Raw genomic sequence first — 15,810 nt, forward strand, 5'->3', positions numbered from 1 at the left:
GGTTTTATCAGGAAATCAAGAAAGAAGGACATAATAGTGATGGAGAGCAGGTCAATCCCTGCATTCCAGGTCATTCTGCCATTCCAAGGCTTCTCATGGAGATGATCCAACAACACGGTTAGAGCAGGGCTCCTACAGCTCTCCTCTTACCTTAGGATTTTACTCTCTCTCACACATACACGAACTTTTAGTTTCTGTCAGTAGGAACAAGTGCCTCAATTATTTTTCATAAGGTGTCTGGTTCATTTGTAGTTGCTGAATATTACATTCCTCTGAATGACTTTCCCAGAGTTCTCTTTAGCAAGATTTATTGGGTTGAATAGGGAGATACAACAAGTACAGCCATTCAATCATCTCCCATTCTGAAACAAGTAGATTTGATTTTCTTTGGCTCCTGCCTACTATCTAAGTGGAAAGAATATCTCCTTTTAAATAAAAGAAACATTAACAATTATTCCAATATCATAATGGTGTTATATCTCATGTTTTTACATTTATTTACTGTCAAATAAAAGCCAAAGGGGCGACTTGGAGCCAATCACTAGGGGACTCGAGTTCTAATCCTCCCTTAGGCATGAAAACTTCCTGGGGGACTTTGGGCCAATCACCAGGAGACTCCTGAGTTCCAGTCCCACCTTAGTTCTTATTGAATGGGGCTGTGAAAGCTGGAAATATTTTCTCAGATTAATTTGGGATACCAGAATTGGGGATTCCTAAAGTGTGAGATGTCTGAGTGTCCACTATTGTGGTGTGTGATGGAAGAAAGTGAAATTGTGCAAAAATGTCTGTTCCATGTTGAACAAAGCCATAAGTCTCTGCCTTCTTCTGCTTGTGGGAGAACCAGAGGCCTCTGTGTGGTCCTTGTGAATCTTAGACTGACCTTCTTCTGGTCCATCAGATCTTTTCTTACCTCCTTAAAAAGAAATTGCAAAGGGATCCTATTCCCAATTAGGAGCCATTCAAAGACCTAAACATTGATTACCAACTGATCAGCAATCTGTGTGATGGGGAGCAGAAGAGCTTCCAACGGGGCCTCATCCTAGAAAACTCAAAGTCCCCCACCCCCTATTTCAGCCCCTTCATAATAATAATAATAATAATAAATTTTATTTCTAGACCGCACCCTTTCCTTGGCAGGACTCGGGGCGGTGTACAGTCATGTTAAAACCATATACAAATACATAGACAGAAACGTAGACGTAGACGTACACATAGAAGTAGACGGAGGAGGTAAAAAATATACTGTACAATTCTTAATTAAAATACAAATACAATTAAAATTCTCTTTAAAAATTCCCCAATAAGATGTTTAAAATGTTTGCCAGGAGGTGGAAGATGGAACTATCAATCGGCTAAGCCACCTAGTCGGAACAGGTGAGTCTTGAGCTTCTGTCGGAAGGAGCGGAGGTCATTAGTAGTTCTAATATCGGGAGGGAGGTCATTCCAGAGGGTTGGGCCCATCACAGAGAAGGCTCTACTCCTAGGCGCCACCCGCTGGCACTGCTTGGCGGATGGCACCTGGAGGAGACCCTCTCTGTGAGAACGGATAGGTCGTAGAGATGTATGAGGTGAGATGCGGTCCCGCAGGTAACTAGGTCCCATGCCATGGAGCGCTTTGAAGATAGTAACCAACATCTTGAAACGCACCCGAAAAACCACAGGCAGCCAGTGCAGCTCGCGCAGGAATGGTGTTAAATGGGAGTATCTTGATCCTCCCATGATAACCCGCACGGCCGCATTCTGAACTAGCTGTAGTCTTCGGGTGCATCTCAAGGGGAGCCCCATGTAGAGAGCATTACAGTAGTCCAGGCGAGACATCACCAGCGCATGAGTGACTGTGCGTAGGGCGTCCCGATCCAATAGGGGGCGCAATTGATGCACCAGGCGAACCTGGTGGAACGCCCCCCTCGCCACGGCTGTCAGATGGTCATCCATTGACAGCCTGGCATCAAGGAGGACGCCCAGATTGCGCGCCCGTTCCACGGGGGGCAATAATTCGCCCCCTATGGCCAGTGATGGCATCAACTGGTTAAATCGGGGCGCCGGTAGCCACAGCCACTCAGTCTTGGAAGGGTTGAGCTTAAGTCTGTTGTCCCCCATCCAGACCCGCACGTCTTCCAAACACCGGGACAACATTTCGACGGCCTCGTTGGGGTGGTTTGGGGTGGAAATGTACAGCTGTGTATCATCAGCGTACAGATGGTATCCCACCCCAAATCCACGGATGATCTCACCCAGCGGCTTCATGTATGTGTTGAACAGGAGGGGCGAGAGGACCGAACCCTGAGGCACCCCACAAGTGAGTGGCCTCAGGGTCGACCTCTGCTTCCCTGCCAACACACACTGCGTCCGGTCGGAGAGATAGGAGCGGAACCACCGCAGAACGGTGCCCCCCACGCCCATCTCTTCCAGCCGGCGCAATAAGATACCATGGTCGATGGTATCGAAAGCCGCTGATAGATCTAATAGGACCAGGATAGAGGAACAACCCCTATCTCTGGCCCTCCATAGATCATCTACCAATGCGACCAAGGCCGTCTCCATGCTGTGACCGGGTCGAAAGCCGGACTGGCGCGGGTCAAGATAGACTGCTTCCTCCAGGTGACGTGGGAACTGTTGCGCCACCACACTCTCTACAACCTTCGCTAAAAAGGGAAGGTTGGAGACAGGACGGTAATTAGCTAGTTCCTCCGGATCCAGGGAAGGCCTCTTGAGCAGGGGCCTCACCACTGCCTCTTTCAAGGTGGCCGGCAAGGACCCCTCCTCCAGTTAAGCGTTCACCAGACCCAGGAGCCAGCCTCGTGTAACCTCCCAGGATGCCAGTACAAGCCAGGAGGGACACGGGTCCAATAAACATGAGGTGGCTCGCAGTCTCCCACGTAACCTGTCCAAGTCCTCGGGGGCAACAGAGTCAAACTCCTCCCAGCATGGTGTCTCAAGACTTGCTTCCGACGTCTCCCCTGGTCCACTGAAGGGGGCCCATCCACTCCGGATCTGATCGATTTTGTCCTGCAGATATTCCCCAAACTCCTCTGCTCTACCCTGCAAAGGCGCTTCCCGCAACCTTTGAAATAAGAGAGAGCGGGTCACCCGAAACAGGGCGGCAGGGCGGTTATCCGCGGACGCAATAAGAGCGGCACAGTGTCTGCATTTGGCCACTCTTAGAGCCACAAGGTAGGTCCGTAAATAGGCTCTTACCTGTGTTTGGTCAGATTCGGAGCGTGAGGACCTCCACCTGCTTTCTAGGCGTCTCTTGTGGCGTTTCATCACCCTCAGCTCCTCAGTAAACCAAGGAGCCAGGGTGGTTCGTTGCCGCAAGAGAGGCCGCAAAGGCGCTACCCGGTCCAAGGCCCCCGCAGCCGCCTGATTCCAAGCGGCCACTAGGTCCTCCGTCCAGGAGCGGGTCAAGGCTACAGGAAGTGGCCCAAGCTCCGTCTGGGACCTATCCGGTTCCATCAGTCGCTTGGGGCGGAACCATCTGGGACAATCAGGTTCCGCCTCCCCGCGGTGGGGGGTAGCGCCGGGGAAGTCAAGCCGGAGAGAAGAGTGGTCTGACCATGACAGGGGTGTGATAACTAGATCCCCTATTCCCAGATCACTCGTCCACTGTCCAGATACAAAAACAAGGTCCAGTGTGTGTCCACCCTCGTGTGTGGGGCCCTGAATTAATTGGGACAGGTCCATGGCTGTCATGGAAGCTATGAACTCCCGAGCCACCTCGGATGCTTCACCCGTCGACGGCAGATTGAAATCCCCCATAACCACAAGTTTGGGGGTATCAACTGCCGTCTCCGCAATCAGCTCGAGGAGCTCGGGCAGGGCCGCTGATGCATAGCGAGGAGCCAAGTATACAATCAGCAAGCCCAACTGCCTCCCTGGGCCCCATTTCACACCAAGGGACTCACACCTGGAGATCTGTGGCACAGTGAACTCCCTCGGTTCCAGACTCTCCCGTATAATTACCGCCACCCCACCACCCTTACCCTGGGCCCGCGGCTGATGAAATGCACGGTAACCTGGCGGCACATCTCCACGAGGGGCAAACCAAAAGTTGGGACTTTTGGCGGGAAACCGCCCCACTCCAGTCTCCCTTTCTCCACGCATGACCAGGTGGACTGTTTTCCTGGCTGCGTACTCATACAAGTTAATTCATCGACCGGGCTCCACTCTAGGACACGCAGACGCACTCAGCCGTTGCCCACTACCGGACCTTTTGCCAGACCCCACTCCCGAAGTACCGGTGCTGCTCATTGATTGTTTGGACTCAGGACCGGTTTCTTCTTACGATGTTGCAAGGTTTTCTTCTAAAGACAATTTAATAAAGCAAGTTCAAACTTGGGTTTGGAGGGGGTGGCCAAAGGGAAACGTGGGCCCGGAATTCAAAGTGTTTTGGTCAAAACGGGACGAACTCTCAGTGTTACAAGGTTGTTTATTGTGGGGGGATCGAGTTGTTATTCCGTATGCTTTATGTAGGAATGTATTAGATGCTTTACATGTTGGTCATCCGGGGATTTTTAGGATGAAGGCGTTAGCAAGAAGTTACGTTTGGTGGCCAAACATGGACAAAGAAATAGAGGAATGGGTGGCCACTTGCGACCCATGCCAGGAATCGAGACCAGCACCCCCGGAAGCACCCGCCACAGAATGGGAGAAGCCTAAAGCACCCTGGTCGCGAATACACATCGATTTCGCAGGGCCATTCCAAGGTCAGGCTTTCCTTATAGTTGTGGATGCATACTCCAAATGGCTAGAAGTAGTCCTAATGACTTCAACCACGGCAGAGACAGTCATTAAGGTTCTACGGCGACTTTTCGCCACTCATGGCCTGCCCGACCTCCTGGTCTCCGATAACGGGCCCCAGTTCACGGCCATGCAATTTGAGACATATCTAGCAGGTCAGGGAATTCGGCACGCCCTCGTCGCGCCATTCCATCCGGCGTCAAATGGACAGGCGGAGAGAATGGTGCGATTCGCAAAAGAGGCCCTCGCTAGGATGGGTCCAGGTGATTGGCAAACACGCATTGACCATTACCTATTGATCCAACACATTACCCCCAGCGCAATGACGGGTAGGAGCCCCGCTGAACTACTCATGGGCCGCCGTCTACGGTCTCACCTGGACCGTCTTCACCCAAATTACTCTGCCACAGCTCCCCCAGACTCTACAAGCAAAATTCGGAGTTTTATCATAGGGGATTCAGTATACGCCCACAACTATGCAGGGGGGACATTGTGGATGCCGGCAAAGGTCATTGGCATCACGGGTCCACGATCGTATCTGTTGGAACTAGAAGATGGGCGGAACTGGAAAAGGCACATCGATCAACTACGGGGTCGCCTGGCGCACTCAGATCTACGAACAGAGAACGAGAGCTACCTGCCATTGCAAAGCCAGCCACTCGAGAGCCCCAACACAGAGAACTACGACACCTGCGAGCCAAGGACAGAACAAGAGGTCGAGCGCGAAACGGAACAACCCCCAAGCAACGAAAGCGAGCAGATCCCCGAACGCCAAAGCAACGAGAGCCTGCAAACGCCCGGAAACGAAACACAGAAAGAAACCGATCCTACAACTACTTCTGACCAACCCGAACTGCGACGCTCCACCCGAGTAAGGCAAACACCAACGTATCTTAAGGACTATATTACTAACCGCAACGTTCCGTCTAGGAGGGGAGGGGTGTTAGATATTAACATATATCGGGGCAAGTCTCCTCTCTGGTCCGCTGCTACAGCGGGAAACAGGTATCATTCTGATTGGTCGAGGAGCGTACCCGATCCCTATAAAAGGGGAACCCTCCGACCACAGAGCAAGCTGGATCACTACTACTATTAATAAAGAGCTGTTAAGTCACTTCGTGTCCGCAGTCTGTTCTCTCGTGGCCCAGATCTAACAGGGGGGGAGGAGGTTCAAAGGGCCACAGAGTGTGTTGGGGTCTAATGGGGTGAATGGGGAGCTCTGCAGGGGCCACAGACTCCTCCCAAGGAATGCCCCCCCAACCCTTAACCCTCTTTCCACCTTCCTTCCTTCTCCCCATCAGTCGGACACTTTCCATGAAAGAGATTTTCTGCCTCTGGGCCAAAAAGACTTATGAATCCGATCTTCTATCTAATTCTAGACCGGACAGACTCTCTCCTCCCCAGCTGCCCCATCTGCCTCCCACCTCACAAAATAGGAAATCTCAAAGGACATTAAGTGAATCCAGTCAGTTCTAAGAAAGGAGTGGGTGAGAAGATCCAGGATAGAGAAGGGAGGGAGGGGAGATGATGGATTGAGGGGGAGCTGAGAGATCCACTTGATCCCTTTGACCTTGGAGAGAGAGATTCAAAGGTTATCTCTAGTGCCTGGAAGAAACTCCTTCAGTCTTCACAGTTCAAGGATAGGAATCCAGTTAAGCATACCTTTGTTTTCTCCTCCCTCCCTCCCTCCCTCCTCCTCCTCTTCTCCTCCCTCCCCCTCGCTTCCCTTCCCCCTCCTTAGGTTGTTTAGCAGCTTGAAGGCCTTCTGTGTGCTGAGCTTCCTGGAGGCCTTGGAGGTCCTTCCGTACATTTCCCCCCTTCTTTTGCACAAGAGACTCTGCCTGAGGCCCCTCAGGATCCCCCTTTGAGCTTCTACTCCAAGGTCCACTATTGCTGAGGGGTCTCTGAGGGGAAACCCCCAGCCTCTCCCCACAGCTGGATCCACGATTAGGACATCATGCAAAATGCCTGGAAACCTTTGACTTTGTCTGGGGCTCCTTCAAGGGGTCTCCCTCTGGGGCTCTGCCCAGCCCTTCAAGGGAAGGAAGGCCTCACATTGGGAGCCCCCTCCCTTGAGGGAGAAGGGTTACACTTTGAATTCGGAAGACACTTTGGGAAATTGGGCGTCTGTCTGAATTGGGTGGCCTGGAAGAAAGTTGGGGGAAATAAGAGGTGACTCCTTTCCACTTATTCAAAACATAGCAAAACTAAATTTAAAATGTAAGGCTTTATATAAAAAACCAAAATGCGGTTTAATTAGGTTTTGCTTGAATCAAGTCTGATCATTCAATTAAAAATCATGGGGGGGGGGGCTAATTTTATTCTGGTCTTGATATTTTGGAGAACAAATATTTCAAATGAAGCTTTGCAGATAGAAAATCTTTGGAGAGAGAATAATCGTCTCCTTTGTTTGGGTCTAAAGCAGGATGGGAGAAGGCAGAATTCCTAAAAGAAAACAAGGATCTCAAAGAAGAACCGGTAAGAAATATTCAGAGAACAATCTTGAATTTAAAATGTATTTATTAGAGCCCCAAGGCTAAAAACAAACACACCGATACAGAGCTGATGCGGCCATCCAGGGAGAGACCACCAAAGTTCCATGGAGACCCTGGAAAGTGACATTGTTCGTCTTTGGGGTCTATGTCTTGTTTGGCCTCTGCATTGAAGGTGTTGCAAGTGTCACCAGAATCACCAGCTGAAGATGAGGAGGCCTCCATCACGGTGGAACCTCCATACGATTGATGGGAGACGATGTCAGACGTTCAGCCCTGGTCAACAATGTGATGGCTGGAATTTCACCCATGGCCGTGATTTGTCCTAGGGAAAAAGAAACACAGATTGAACATTTTAATTAGAATGAAACAGTAAGCAAGAAAAAAAAGCTTCATCACTTGAGACTTTCAAGAAGAGATTGGACTGCCATTTGTCAGAAATGGTGTAGGGTCCCCTGCTTGAATGGGGGGTTGGACTAGATGACCTATGAGGTCCCTTCCAAGTTTCTTAATCTGTTAAAACAACTGTTAAAGCAATTAATAAAACTGAGCAACCAAATTAAGGTTAAAGGCTCCTAATTTTCTTTCCTGTTACTTCCATAGTCCAATCACCCCCACCCAAAACCCCAAAGCAAGAAATGCAAAAGAACAAAAGGCATTAAGAATTAAATAACAATAACAAAATGCCTTTAAAATAAAAAATAAAGAAAAACGAACAAACACTTACCAACCATCACATTGTCGTGCAAGGCAGAACGTCTGACATCCTTCGCTCATCCATTGAGATGATGTTGGGATAGATGGGTCCCGGTATGTACGGTTCCACCGTGATTATGGTGGCCTCCACATCTTCATTTTGTTTTTCTGGTGACACTTGCAGACACCTTTTTCTGTGGATGGAAGAAGAGGAAAAGAATCAAATCTAACTGACTGGTACATTGTTTTCTTAACAATGACAATAGAGGTTATTCTTGATGGGGGCTGCATTACTGGAGATTTTCAAAGTTTGGGGGTTGGATTAGAAGACCTCCAAGGTCCCTTCCAGCCCTGAGGGATTCTATCCTTGCTCCTGTTAGTTCCACCAACATTTGGGGGGGGGGGGGCTTTCAGTGCCCCAGTGCTCCCCAGGTTGTGGTGATGATGCTCCCTTTAACAAAAGTAACTTACTTGCATTTGCGGTACAAAATGCAGAGGCCAACGAATACATAGACCCCAACGATAAACAATGCAACTTTCCAGGGCTCTCCAAAGACGGTCTGGGGTCTTTCCCTGGATGGCCGCAACAGCTCATTCAGGTCCATTTCTGAAAGAGAAAAGGGATGGAGGAAGAAGAGTCAATCTCTGGTTTTAATGGTTGGTGCTTCTCATTGGCAGATTAAGGCTCCCTGGTGCCCTAAGCACTGACAAATCTTGGTGCCCCCCCCCTCCTTTCTACATACTGGACAAAGGAAGCCAAGCTGGTTCATTGGTTGTTTTTTTCTTTCTCAACTTTGTGTTTCCCCCTTTGGGCCTGGAGCCCTGAGCACGTGCTTAGCCTGCTTAGTGGTTAATACACCACTGGTGCTTTCCCCCCAGGACTCTCCATCCCAGGGTCAAACTCCCCAGCAAGAAAACAAAATACCCAAGGCCAGAAACCAAGTGCTACTCACCTCTCTGTCTCTGTCTCTCTCTCTCTCTCTCTCTGTCTCTCTCTCTCTCTCTCTCTCTCTCTCTCTCTCTCTCTCTCTCTCTCTCTCTCTCTCTCTCTCTGTACGTTTCTCTCTCTCTGTCTGAGCCACTCAAGCCTGCATGGCCTCACCCATCAACGGAAAAGAGTTCCAACAGAATCCAGGTATCCAGGTTGTCAGGGGAAAAAAAATGCCCTGGGGAAATCTGAGATCAATGGACCGTGGCTGATTCCCTTCCGCATATCATTTGAGATATTGAGAAAAATAAAAGTCTTTAAAAGTATTCTAATTAATAAACAAACTTTAATAATAAAATAAAAAGTAAATGAAACAGAAATAACTAATGGTTACATTTTGATAATGAAAGCTACGTCTGCCAAGCTGGCAGCTAAACAAAGAAGAAAAGAATTTTTGTTCTGGAATGTGTAAACGCGTGCGCAATAAATCACTTTCAGATAACATTTTGTTTTATGACCTGCGCAATAAAGCTTTCTTAGTTTAACTCTTGAATGTCAGTTTAGGCAGTTCAGGCCTAGCAAACCTTTTAACATCGTGACACAGGTAACCTAAAGGTCAAACAACACTTCTCCCTCTACTCAACCCTTGATCCCTCCCTCCCTTGGAATCCCCCCCCCCCTTTCAGCTCAGAAGGGAAGGTTGACAGTTGAGTGTCACTCAGCAGTGGGGTATCCATGGGGTTCTGCCTAAGCAGGGGGTTGGACTAGAAGACCTCCAAGGTCCCTTCCAATTCTGTTGTTCTGTTAAATTCTGTCTACCTGAAACCACCAGCAACCAGCTGTGGAAGGCAAAGCACAGAGGACACCCCTGCTCAGGAATGGGAGGCTAAGAACGAGCCACCTTTGGTGTTCTTGTCTGGGTCATGAAGCAGAGCCCTGAATGTGGACCGTAGGATGGCCAGGTTCTGTGGGGCTTTCCGAGAAGTGACCATCCAAACCTTGGTTCAATCCCACCTGTGCCCATGGACCTGGCCATCAAATAATACCCTTCACCCAGGGCAGAAACTGAATTCCTCCCAAGCAGGCCTGACAGGCTCACCTGCTCTTTGCAAAGGGCACCTCCTGCACAAGACCTGAGGTGCAGCCTAAAAGAAAGGCTCTCCCACTTCATCCCTTTTCCTTCTTCAGCCACGGAAGAGACTCCAAAAGCCCCATCCCTCTTTGGGGCATCTTCAACGCACATCCCAAAGGGGCTTTTCAAAAGACAGCTGGAATTTCTTCGGTTTTTTCATTGAAAACATTTCCCTTCTCCCCCAAGAAGCTTCTTCAGTTCTGACTGAATGGTGGGGAATGGAAAGATTTGTCCTCTTTGCAGCCGTTTGGTGGTTAGCCTTGTGAAGGTCAGCCATGAGCTCTCTGAGAGGCCTTGAGGCCACCTGGGGGTTTATCTGCCCCCTCAGGGTCACCTGAATCAGAGGGAAAATGGGGGGGGGGAATCTCTTTGGAACTGGTGAAAGGACCCTGTTGCTGTCTTGGGAGAGAGCAAAGTCCACCCTCTGGACAGAGGAGACCCCTGGTTGGAAAGAGGGGTCCAAGAGGCCATCTATCTTAAAACTGAACAGCCCTCTCTCAACAGAGGGTGGGGAGCTATGACCCCTCCTCTCTCCTGTCTACCACACAGTCCTGGGGACACCGGGGGGGGGGAGGATTGGGGTGGCCCAGTCTGTGTAGAAGAAGTCAGCCAGGTTTCTGCAAGTTTCAAAAATGGAGAGGATTTATCCCAGCCTGACTTGCTATCTGCCTCCATCCTCCAATGCAGCAGGCAGGAAGACTCCTTGGTGGGAGGAGGGCCCCCCAGATTAATTTAATTAATTTAATTAGATTTCTAGACCGCCCCCTCTTCCCGGAGGGACTCGGGGCGGTGTACAGGTATAAATTTAAAAAACCCATCCAAACAATAATATACATCGTTAAAAATAGATTAAATAACCCCTGTACAATTTATAAAAATTAAAACTAACCCATAAAACCAATCATAAAATTTAAAAAACCAAAGCTGAGGTGGGAAGGCTGGAATTAGGCCAGGCCGGCTAGCTGGAACAGGTGGGTTTTAAGTTTCTGACGGAAGGAGCGGAGATCCGTAGTCAATCTAATGTCAGGGGGAAGGTGGTTCCAGAGGGTCGGGCCCATCACAGAGAAGGCTCTTCCCCTAGGCGTCACCCGCTGGCACAGCCTAGTGCAGTGTTTTTCAACCTTTTTTGGGCAAAGGCACACTTGTTTCATGAAAATAATCACGAGGCACACCACCATTAGAAAATGTTAAAAAATTTAACTCTGTGCCTATATTGACTATATATAAAGTAATTCTCTTGAATAGGAATCAAATAAACACAAAGAAAGTATTTTATAATTACTTTATTATGAAATAGTAAGTAAACAGAAATATGAAAAATTATAAAATACTTTATTCAGTGCGCAACCTGGGCCTGTTTGGCTGAACACAAAGCTGATATTCTGGCTGGAATCGAAGAAAGACACACACGTAGCTCTTCGTCAACAGCTCTCAGTCTCTCTCTGTATTTAGTCACGCTGCACCTGCGGCCTGGTCTGGATCCGGATGCGGTCTCTCTGCAGTGCCGACTCCCGCCGAGTCCTGGTCTCCGTCCGTCTCCTCCTGCTCCGGTCCTCCTGGTGACTTGAGTCGCGACGTCTTCTTCTCTCCGCTGCTGCGCACACTGTGCTCGGGCGGGAAGGAAGTCGGAAGATGATGTCCTACTGTGATAGGTCCAGGCTGGAGTCTGGACCAATCACAGCCCTGACATCAGAAAAGTGGAGGGTGTCCCCCTGAGGAGCGCCAATCGGCACCCCTGCTGGCCGAGGGTGGGGTCAAAAACCCCACCCCCCCATACCCAGGACACAGTCCGGCGCCCGCCTAGTGGGCGAAAATTTGACATTTAAAAAAAAAATCTTTCGAATTTTTCAATTTTTCCCACGGCACACCAGGCAACATCTCGCGGCACACTAGTGTGCCGCGGAACAGTGGTTGAAAAACACTGGCCTAGTGGACGGCACCCGGAGGAGTCCCTCTCTGTATGAGCGGATAGGCCGAAGGGATGCCGAAAGGAGAGAACTTTTGGGCTCCTCTTTCCAGGACAAGCTTCACATTGGGGCTCTTTCATGCAATGCACAAGAGGCAGAACTCCTGGCTGACCCACAAGTACGACCCTCTGGGATCGGTAAAGATATGTTTCATAGAGGTTATTGCAGGAAGTCCAGATTATTCTTCCTGCAACGCTGAAAAAATGCACTTAAAAGGACAAAGTTATTGCCATGGATTAAAGACATTGATAGCCTTTAATGTGGCCCATGAAGAATCGTTTTCTCTTTTTGGAGACTTTTCATGAAGTCCCATTCTCTGAAGGAAGTTGCATGCCTTCACCAAATAGTGACAATTGTCAGACAGAAGACAAAGTAATAGCATTAATATATTTTTTGGGGGGAAATCAGAATTTAGGTTTTGAGAGACAATATCCAGGACAGTATATAATATTCTAAATGTATTTGGCTTCCAGTTCCTTTAACCTCAATGATCCTTTAGGACAATTTTTGGACAGCCAGGGCAAATTGTAATTTAAAGGAACGGAGGAATAGTGACAATAATGGAAAATGCGATTGGCCAATTAAAATCCAAACAATTGAACTTACAACTATTCCCAGCTTTTCTCCCAATGTTTGGTCAGAAGAGAGGTCAAGGAATAGCTGAGGTCTCCTTAGTGTTTCCTACATTCATCCCACAATTCCTCTGCCTGTAAGATGCAGATTGGCAACCAGAGTTTGACAGGCGTCCACCAAGGTCTCTGCCACCCAATTTGGATGGAAAAACCAAATACGGAAAGCAAAACAGGTAACCAAGACTTGGGGGGGCTGCAAAGTGGGGTGCCAGGCTCTGCCCAAACCTCATTTCCATGAAGGACTTGATGGCCTTGTTAGAAAACAGGGGCTGGGTGAGGCCATCTCAGGCTTCCTCTCCAAGGGGCCTCCGTCCTCTCTGCCTCCCCCATAAAAGGGCCAAAGGGGGAGGAGAAGCCATTCTGGGCAAGGAAGGAGGGACTGGGGTCTCTCTTGTGGGTCAATTGGGTTTTCAATGTCCAGCAGGTGACCTCTGACCTGCTGGGTGACCCTTTCAGAGGTGTTTTCCTTACCAGGATCCTCCTCAGAGCCTTCCATGAGGAGGAGGCTCCTCATGTGTTGCCTTCCACTCAAAAGCCCTGCAGACCCACAGAGGGAGCCCTGTTGGAGGAACCTACGTACCCCAGCCCACCATCCACCCAGGAAAGTCTCCCTGACCTTTTCTATCATCCTCTTGGATCCAGCTGTGGGGAGATGCTGGGGGCTCCCCTTCCTAGACCCCTCAGCAACTGGGGACCTCTCAATATGGGGGGGGGGGTGTCACAAGGGAAAAGGGAGATCCTGAGAAAGGCAATGCTTGTTGAATAAAAGAAGGACAAATTGAGGGATGCATGTGTGTGAAAGCCATAGGGAAGGTCCCCCCACAAGGCTCCCAGGAGAACTGAGCACACAGAAGGCTAAGTAGACCTGAAATGAGAGATTATCTATGTATTAGAATGAATACGTTGGTCAAAAATAATTGTATAAGACTCGCACTGTGTAAGCAGTAGATATGTTATTTGTCTTTCACTTTGGTTTCTATGGCGGATGAAACACCAGGAGGGTCACACTGTCTTCGATATACTTATATGTAAATAATATATATATATTATTTTTGACCTTCCTCCCATATATAGGCATACCAGGGGTTGTAACACAAATACATACCTATTTCCCTGGCTCAACTGATAAGGAAGAGACCCGGGGCTTAGTGGCTAAGACTCCTGCCTAAGATATATACAGCCCGGGTTCAAATCCCAATAAGGGTATGGCTAGCTGATGAGAGCTAATTAGCTCGAAGTAGATCTATACTAGTCTCCCTTTATTTATTTATCAGTACAAATACAATATATATATTGTAGGGTCTCAGAGGGCTAAGCCCTCTTTCCATCTGTTGGGCACTTTTGGGGAAAGAGGTTTTCCAAAGTCCCCATGACATGGGGAGGGGGTGGGAGGGAGATGGAAGGAGGAGGGAGGGAGGAAGAGAGGGAGGGAAGGAGAAAGAAAAAGAAGGGGGAAAAGTAGAGAGGGAGGGAGGGAAGGAGCGATAGGAGGGAGAGAGGGAAAAAGGAGAAAACGAAGGGGAGGGAAGCTTAACTGACTTCCTATCCTTGAACTCTGAAGACTGCAGGAGTTTCTTGCAGGCACTAGAGATGATCCTTGAATCTCTCTCTCTCTCCAAGGTTAAAGGGATCAAGTGGATCACTCAGCTCCCCCTCAATCCACCATCTCCCCTCCCTCCCTTCTCTACCCTGGATCCTCTCGCCCACTCCTTTCTCAGAACTGACTCTATTCCCTTCGTTTCCTTTGAGATTTCCTATTTTGGGAGGTGGGAGGCAGACGGGGCAGCTGGGAAGGAGAGAGTCTGTCTGGTCCAGAATTGGAGGAAAGATCGGATTCCAAAGTCTTTTTGGCCCAGAGGCAGAAAACCTCTTTCCCCGAAAGTGTCCGATTGATGGGGAGAAGGAAGGAAGGTGGAAAGAGGGCCAGCAGGGGGGGCCTTATTCCTTGGAGGGGGGGTCGGTGGTCGTTGTGCTCCCCATTCACCCCAATAGACCCCAACACCCTCTGTGGTCCTTTGGAACTTCCTCCCCCCCAGAACCCAGTTTAGCCCCTGAAGTAACAATTGCCCAAGACCCTCCTTAGTTCCGGGAGTTTAATGACGGACTTTGATGTTTTCTGCACACTAAGAAGATTCCAGAAGTTTAAAGCTCCTTCTGAGCTAACCTGCTTGTCCTTCACTTCTACTTAAAGTTGGGGGGAGGGAGGGAGAAGAGGGAACCCCGAGATCCTGGACAGAAGCATCAGCTCCTCTCTGTAGTTTCCCAGGCATTTGGGAGGGGGCCACCACCAGGGTCCCCAGGCAGCCAGGCTGGGTTCCCCCAGTTGAGGTGCCCTGGAAACAGGCAGGAGGCCCTGAGTCCAGATGGGGATGGAAGCCCCAAAGTTCCCTTTGACCTCCTGGGAGCCTCTGGATGGAGCTGGGTGCTGGGTCCTCTGGAAATTGGCTCCCTTAGGGTCTCTCGGTTGTCCTTATTAAGAAACTTTTGGGGGAGGCTGAGTATCATCCTATTTCAGAGGTATGTTTTAGGCTGTACATTTGCATTTTTGTTTAATTTGCTTGAATTAATAAAGCTTAAAATCTCTTTTTTTCACTGACGAGAATAGAATGGAATGGAAAGGAGCAGAATAGACAGTGTGGGAAGGGACCTTGGAGGTCCTCAAGACCAACCCCCTGCTCATGCTGGTGACGCTAAAGTATTTCAGGCAAATGCTTGTCCAATCTCTTATTGAAAACCTCCCTCAATGGAGCAGCCAAAATTTCCAGGATGCAAACTCTTCCACTGATGAAGTTTTTCATTGTCAGGAAATTTCTCCTGGCTTCTCGGTTGGATCTCTTGTCACTGGGCTCCCATCCGTATCTCCTTTTTCCTGCCTTCAGGGGCTCTGGAGGAGGAATGGAGCCCCTCTTCTCCACGAGAGTCACTCAAGTATTGGGGGATGCTGTCACGTCCCCGGCAGCCCTTCTCTTCCTTAGAGCGGACATTCCTGGTCCCTCCATCGACACCCCCCCCCCTGATTCACCCTCCAGACCCCCCCCCCCACCCGATTTCTTGCTCTTCTCTGCCCACTGAGGGAGTCGCCCTTGGAGATGGAGACCGAGGGGTTGGGGGTTGGGGGAGCTGACACAGGATCCCCCAAAGCTGCGCTGACAGTCCCATAAAGCCTGTTTCCAATTCAGAGCCCCCCTTTGTTCTTTCGGGGGGGGGGGAAGACTTGCCAGAT

The sequence above is a fragment of the Natrix helvetica genome (genome assembly GCF_964273705.1).
Source record: "Natrix helvetica genome assembly, chromosome: 5".
In the NCBI taxonomy this organism is placed as follows: domain Eukaryota; kingdom Metazoa; phylum Chordata; class Lepidosauria; order Squamata; family Natricidae; genus Natrix; species Natrix helvetica.